The sequence below is a fragment of the Lissotriton vulgaris genome, chromosome 1_1 (genome assembly GCF_964263255.1).
Source record: "Lissotriton vulgaris chromosome 1_1, aLisVul1.2, whole genome shotgun sequence".
Lineage (NCBI taxonomy): Eukaryota > Metazoa > Chordata > Amphibia > Caudata > Salamandridae > Lissotriton > Lissotriton vulgaris.
Window position 1 is genome coordinate 962,414,683 of NC_141685.1, and position 6,099 is coordinate 962,420,781.

The 6,099-nt window shown below is 52.5% G+C and overlaps 1 protein-coding gene across 1 annotated transcript in view; it reads right to left on the minus strand.

The window, feature by feature from the left end:
* Positions 1-5,716, minus strand: part of MYO1A (myosin IA) — a 359,821-nt gene extending 354,105 nt beyond the window's left edge. The window contains exon 1 of the mRNA XM_086959948.1: positions 5,417-5,716. The gene's annotated coding sequence lies outside the window, so the exon portion shown is untranslated. The remainder of the gene's footprint in view (positions 1-5,416) is intronic.
* Between the last annotated feature and the right edge of the window lie 383 nt (positions 5,717-6,099).

Below are 6,099 nucleotides of genomic sequence, written 5' to 3' on the forward strand. Positions count from 1 at the left end.
CTCAAAACAATGATGGACAGGTACCATGGAGAACAAGCTGCACTGCTGCTATCTCAGCCTAATTGAAGCATCAATACATTGCTTTATATGTCTATCTTTTCTTTGGGTTGCACTGCGTACAGAACCTGAACACACACACACACACACACACTCTCTCTCTCTCTCTCTCTCCCTATATATCTATCTATCTATCTATCTATCTATCTATCTATCTATCTATCTATCTATCTATCTATCTATCTATCTATCTATATCTATATATATATATATATATATATATATATATATATATATATATATATATATATAATAAAACGTCATACTCCTCTCTGATGCATTTCAACTTCTACAAGCATTCAGGTAACCGCCCAATATTAGGCTAAAAAATAAGTCAACATGGCAAACTTGCCCATGACCAATTCTGTCTAGCACTGGACCACTGGAAGCTACTCAACTACTTCAAACTTATATCTAACCTGTGGAAAGTAGGCAAAGCATCACCCCACTACCATCTGACCTTAGGAACCTGGACCGTCCCAACTACCTCAATGGAAGTGAAAAATCCAGGGGCGATCTTCGATTTGTTGCTTGCGCCTCATAAGTGTCTTCTACATATGTGAATCCTATGCCACGTGCTCCTTCGTCTAGGCTTCCCTTTCAGGGTCCAGACTACCACCGCATTGGCCCTGCCCTAGACTATGCAAGTGCTCTGTACTTGCAGGCACCAATCCATCTACTCCAAAAACTGCTGCAAATCCAGAATGCATTCACCGACAACTCCAGTATTCATAGGATTATGTGACCACAGCTCCCAGGCGTGACGGCCCACCCGTTTACTCATGGCCATGTTGCTGCCTATGGCAATGGGCCACTTTCCTCCAGCTGAAAGATTACATTACAAGGACGCTCCTTTCTTACCTCATGAATATCCCTCCAGCTCAGGAAAAGACACTTTGGTGGCACTTTCTTATCTGTCCAGAGACCCAAGCTTAGGAAGTCTCTTCTAGCATTAATAATGGTCCTCCTGGACCACCTAACACAGAGGAGGACATTAGAGACACATCTGTTCCCTAACATGAGTCACTCATGCGCAGATCGCATCAAATAGGATCGTGTTTCATCTATGCCCTATCCTCCCACCCCACATCCCTCTGGCACACTCAGGGCATGCATGTGGCCCCCTATGCTCCCACCACACATCCCTCTGGCGTACTCAAGACATACACGCTGCGCCTTATGATCCCACCCCATGTCCCTCTGATGCACTCAAGGCATACATGTGGTGCCCTATGCTCCCACCACACATCCCTCTGGCGCACTCAAGATATACACACAGCGCACTATGCTTAGGGTGACCAGATTCTCAAAACAAAAAACGGGGATGGGTCATAGACATAGAAGTAGGACTATGGTTTGCATTAACCATCGACATAAAAGTAGGACTATTTGACAGATTAAGCATTATAGACAACAAATCAGAGGTCTTTTATTGGCACCCCTCTCCTTTACGCAGCAGCACTAGTACTTTTTATTACATTTCCACTTTTAAGGACTATAGCATATATTTGCCAAAAATCAATAAAACATCACAGGCTAGCAAACCCCAGATTTACTAGTTTTATCAATGCTCGTTTCTATAGCTGCGCCTCAGCACCACGTAAAGTACAACTCACTAATGTTGCTTAGTTGCTCATGACAGAAAAGCATGGGAGTTAAACTGCGGAATGCTAAATTGCCAAAGGGTAGCCATGGACCAATGTAAGAAAAACACTTCTCTCCCGGTATTACTGCCTTAGGGTTTCAAGGGTCGCAAAGGCTGGCCGACGACACATGCCGTACACAGCGCAAAGAGAGTATGAATGCGCATGCTCAACCGGAACAATGAAAAACAGGGACATTTCTGTGTTTAACCAGGACACTGTTTGAAAACAGGGACATCTGAGTCACGTGGAGCTAAGTGTCGGGACACGGGGACACTTCTCCAAAAACGGGGACCGTCCTGGGAAAACGGGACATCTGGTCACCCTAACTATGCTGCGCACTATGCTCCCACCGCACATCCCTCTGATGCACTCAAGATACACACGCTGCGCCCTATGCTCCCACACCACATCCCTCTGGAACACTCAAGGCATATAGGATGCGCCCTATGCTCCCACCCCACATCCCTCGGGTGCACTCAAGGCATACACGCAGCACCCTATGCTCCCACCCAACATTCCTCTGGCACACTCAAGGCATACACGTGGCACCCTATGCTACCACCCCACATGTTATGTTATGTTAATATTTTTTGATAAAGCGTGCGTACGCCCAGAGGCTTCATGGCGCTGACTGAGCAGAAAACCCAGAAGCAGAGGGTTGAGCCTAGACCGAGGGGAAAGCCAAGTTTTGAGCTGTTTTCTAAATGCTAGGAGATCCATGCAAGAGCGAATCCCCGAGGGGAGGGAGTTCCAGAGCTTGGAAGCAAGCACAGCGAACCTGCGTCCCACATCCCTCTGATGTACTCGAGGCACTATGCTCCCACCCCACATCACTCCGGCAAACTCAAGGCACACACGCAACACCCTATGCTCCCACCCCACATCGCTCTGTCACACTCAAGGCATACACGCGGCACCCTATGCTCCCACCCCACATCCCTCTGATGCACTCAAGGGATACACCCGGTGCCCTATGCTTCCACCCCACATCCCTTTGGCGCACAAGGCATACATGCAGAGCCCTATGCTCCTACCCCAAATCCCTCTAGTGCACTCAAGGAATACACGCGCGCACTGTGCTCCCACCCCACATCACTCTTGCACTCTCAAGGCACACACGCAGCACCCTATGCTCCCACCCCACATCCCTCTGATGCACTCAAGGCATACACGCGGCGCCCTATGTTACCACCCCAAATTCCTCTGGCACACTCGAGGCATACACGCGGCGCCCTATGCTCACACCCCACATCCCTCTGGTGCACTCAAGGCATACACGCAGCACCCTATGCTCCCACCCCACATCACTCTGGCGTACTCAAGACACACACAAAGCACCCAATGCTCCTACCCCACACCCTTTGGTGAACTCAAGGCACACACGCAGCACCCTATGCTCCCACCCCACATCCCTCAGGCGCACTCAAGGCATACACGCAGCACCCTATGCTCCCACCCCACATTCCTCTGGCACACTCTAGGCATACATGCGGTGCCCTATGCTCTCACCCCACATCCCTCTGGCGCACTCAAGGCATACACGCAGCGCCCTATGCTCCCACACCACATTCCTCTGGCACACTCTAGGCATACACGCAGCGCCCTATGCTCCCACCCCACTTCCCTCTGGCAGACTCAAGGCATACAAGCAGCGCACTATGCTCCCACCCCACATCCCTCTGGCGCACTCAAGGCATACACGCAGCGCCCTATGCTCCCACCCCACATCACTCTGGCGTACTCAAGACACACACACAGCACCCTATGCTCCCACACCACATCCCTCAGGCGCACTCAAGGCATACACGCAGCGCCCTATGCGCCCACACCACATTCCTCTGGCACACTCTAGGCATACACGCAGCGCCCTATGCTCCCACCCCACTTCCCTCTGGCAGACTCAAGGCATACAAGCAGCGCACTATGCTCCCACCCCACATCCCTCTGGCGCACTCAAGGCATACACGCAGCGCCCTATGCTCCCACCCCACATCACTCTGGCGTACTCAAGACACACACACAGCACCCTATGCTCCCACACCACATCCCTCAGGCGCACTCAAGGCATACACGCAGCGCCCTATGCTCCCACACCACAATCCTCTGGCACACTCTAGGCATACACGCAGCGCCCTATGCTCCCACCCCACTTCCCTCTGGCAGACTCAAGGCATACAAGCAGCGCACTATGCTCCCACCCCACATCCCTCTGGCGCACTCAAGGCATACATGCAGAGCCCTATGCTCCCACCCCACATCACTCTGGCGTACTCAAGACACACACACAGCACCCTATGCTCCCACACCACATCCCTCAGGCGCACTCAAGGCATACACGCAGCGCCCTATGCTCCCACACCACAATCCTCTGGCACACTCTAGGCATACACGCAGCGCCCTATGCTCCCACCCCACTTCCCTCTGGCAGACTCAAGGCATACAAGCAGCGCACTATGCTCCCACCCCACATCCCTCTGGCGCACTCAAGGCATACACAAAGCACCCTATGCTCCCACCCCACATCCCTCTGGCGCACTCAAGGCATACATGCAGAGCCCTATGCTCCCACCCCACATCACTCTGGCGTACTCAAGACACACACACAGCACCCTATGCTCCCACACCACATCCCTCAGGCGCACTCAAGGCATACACGCAGCGCCCTATGCTCCCACACCACAATCCTCTGGCACACTCTAGGCATACACGCAGCGCCCTATGCTCCCACCCCACTTCCCTCTGGCAGACTCAAGGCATACAAGCAGCGCACTATGCTCCCACCCCACATCCCTCTGGCGCACTCAAGGCATACACAAAGCACCCAATGCTCCTACTCCACATCACTCTGGCACATTCAAGGCATACATGCAGTGCTCTGTGCTCCCGTCCCTCATCACTCTGGCGCACTCAAGGCACACGCGCAGCCAAACATTCAACTATCCCAACAGGTTTTGTCTACAAAAGGTTAACCTACCGACCAAACATTCATATTGAGACGGCTGCTTGCAGGGCGAATTGGAGGACGGGTATTCTTTGCAAACAAGTCTCTGCATCTCTTTGCTTCGCTCCACACTCAAGCGATGCCACAAGTTCCTGTGACATGTTCGGAACATCCATCCAGACTTCATGCCCACCAACAACACCAAAACTCTTCCTGCATAGGTCACTCTATAGCCCCATGCTATGCCGCCCATGATCAGCAGAAGGAGCCGCCTGTTAGTCGTAGAGGGTAAGAACAAGCACAAACCTCAGTATTTCAGGTGCACCTCTTTTCTTGAGTCCACACTTCAGCGCAGCTACAGCTCTGGAGCACCGGCGGCACCGCATACAACACCACGACACTTCCCACATACCCACGGTCTACCAATCACAATGACGCGCTGCGCGCCTCGCCAGGTGTACCCGGTACTATGAAAATGCCTGTATCCAGAGGTGGCTACACAGGTTGATAGCCTGTTAAATTATGGCGATTCCTTACACGACAAAAACACAACTGTACACACAAACTCAAACACAGATAGACACGTTTGTCTTGAAAAGTTTGTAACTATTGCTCAGCTGAAGATCCCTCCTGGAGTTTGAAATACCCTTCTGCCCGCTATAAACTAGCTGGAGTGCATAACTCCCACAGGATTCCCTGCGGGATCTGCGCATGCGCAAACCTAGTGTCTGCTAAGAATTATTAAAAAAAATATATATAGTATTGCCCTTACCTGTCCCGGTGCTAATGCAAATGCTTGTTGGGTTTCTGAGAAATAAGGCTCTCTTCTCCGGGTCGTCCGCGGGATGAGCCCAGGGCACGGCGGTGGGCTGCAGGGCGGATCAGGGCGGTCCAGGCGGTACCCGGGCTCAGAGGGCGCTCTTCATGGTGCGCCGCCAGCAAACCAGCTCACCCCTGCACCTGTCTCACGGACTGCCACCTTCCCTCCCCGAGGCCGGGCTGTCTATGAGCCCGCCACACCCACTTCCTGGCCCGGCACACCTCTGCCTGTCAGTCCAGGGTACTGCGTGGCACAGGTGCCTGCACGCGCGGTGCCATGCCAGGGAGCAGGTGCCCATTAGCATGATCACACGCTGAAAAGGAGTCTGGCATGCATGTACAGCCAGAGCCAGGCTTCGGAAACAGATTGTGCCCGCCTAAGGGGAGAAACAAGCAGCTGGGTGACACAAAATGTCTGGGGTAATTCCCGACAAGCACCTCATGACACATGACCCCAACCCCTGCGTCTCTAACAAATCTTCAGGGTCAACGACGTGGTGTTAATGGGCTGATGCCAATGTGTGGAGTTCGGCGAGGGGCTAGCGCCGGGAATGCGCTCCACACACCGGGCCAGCACTACATGAAAGTGACTTCAGACAGCTGCATTATGACGTCACTGCAAAATGACAATGGGCT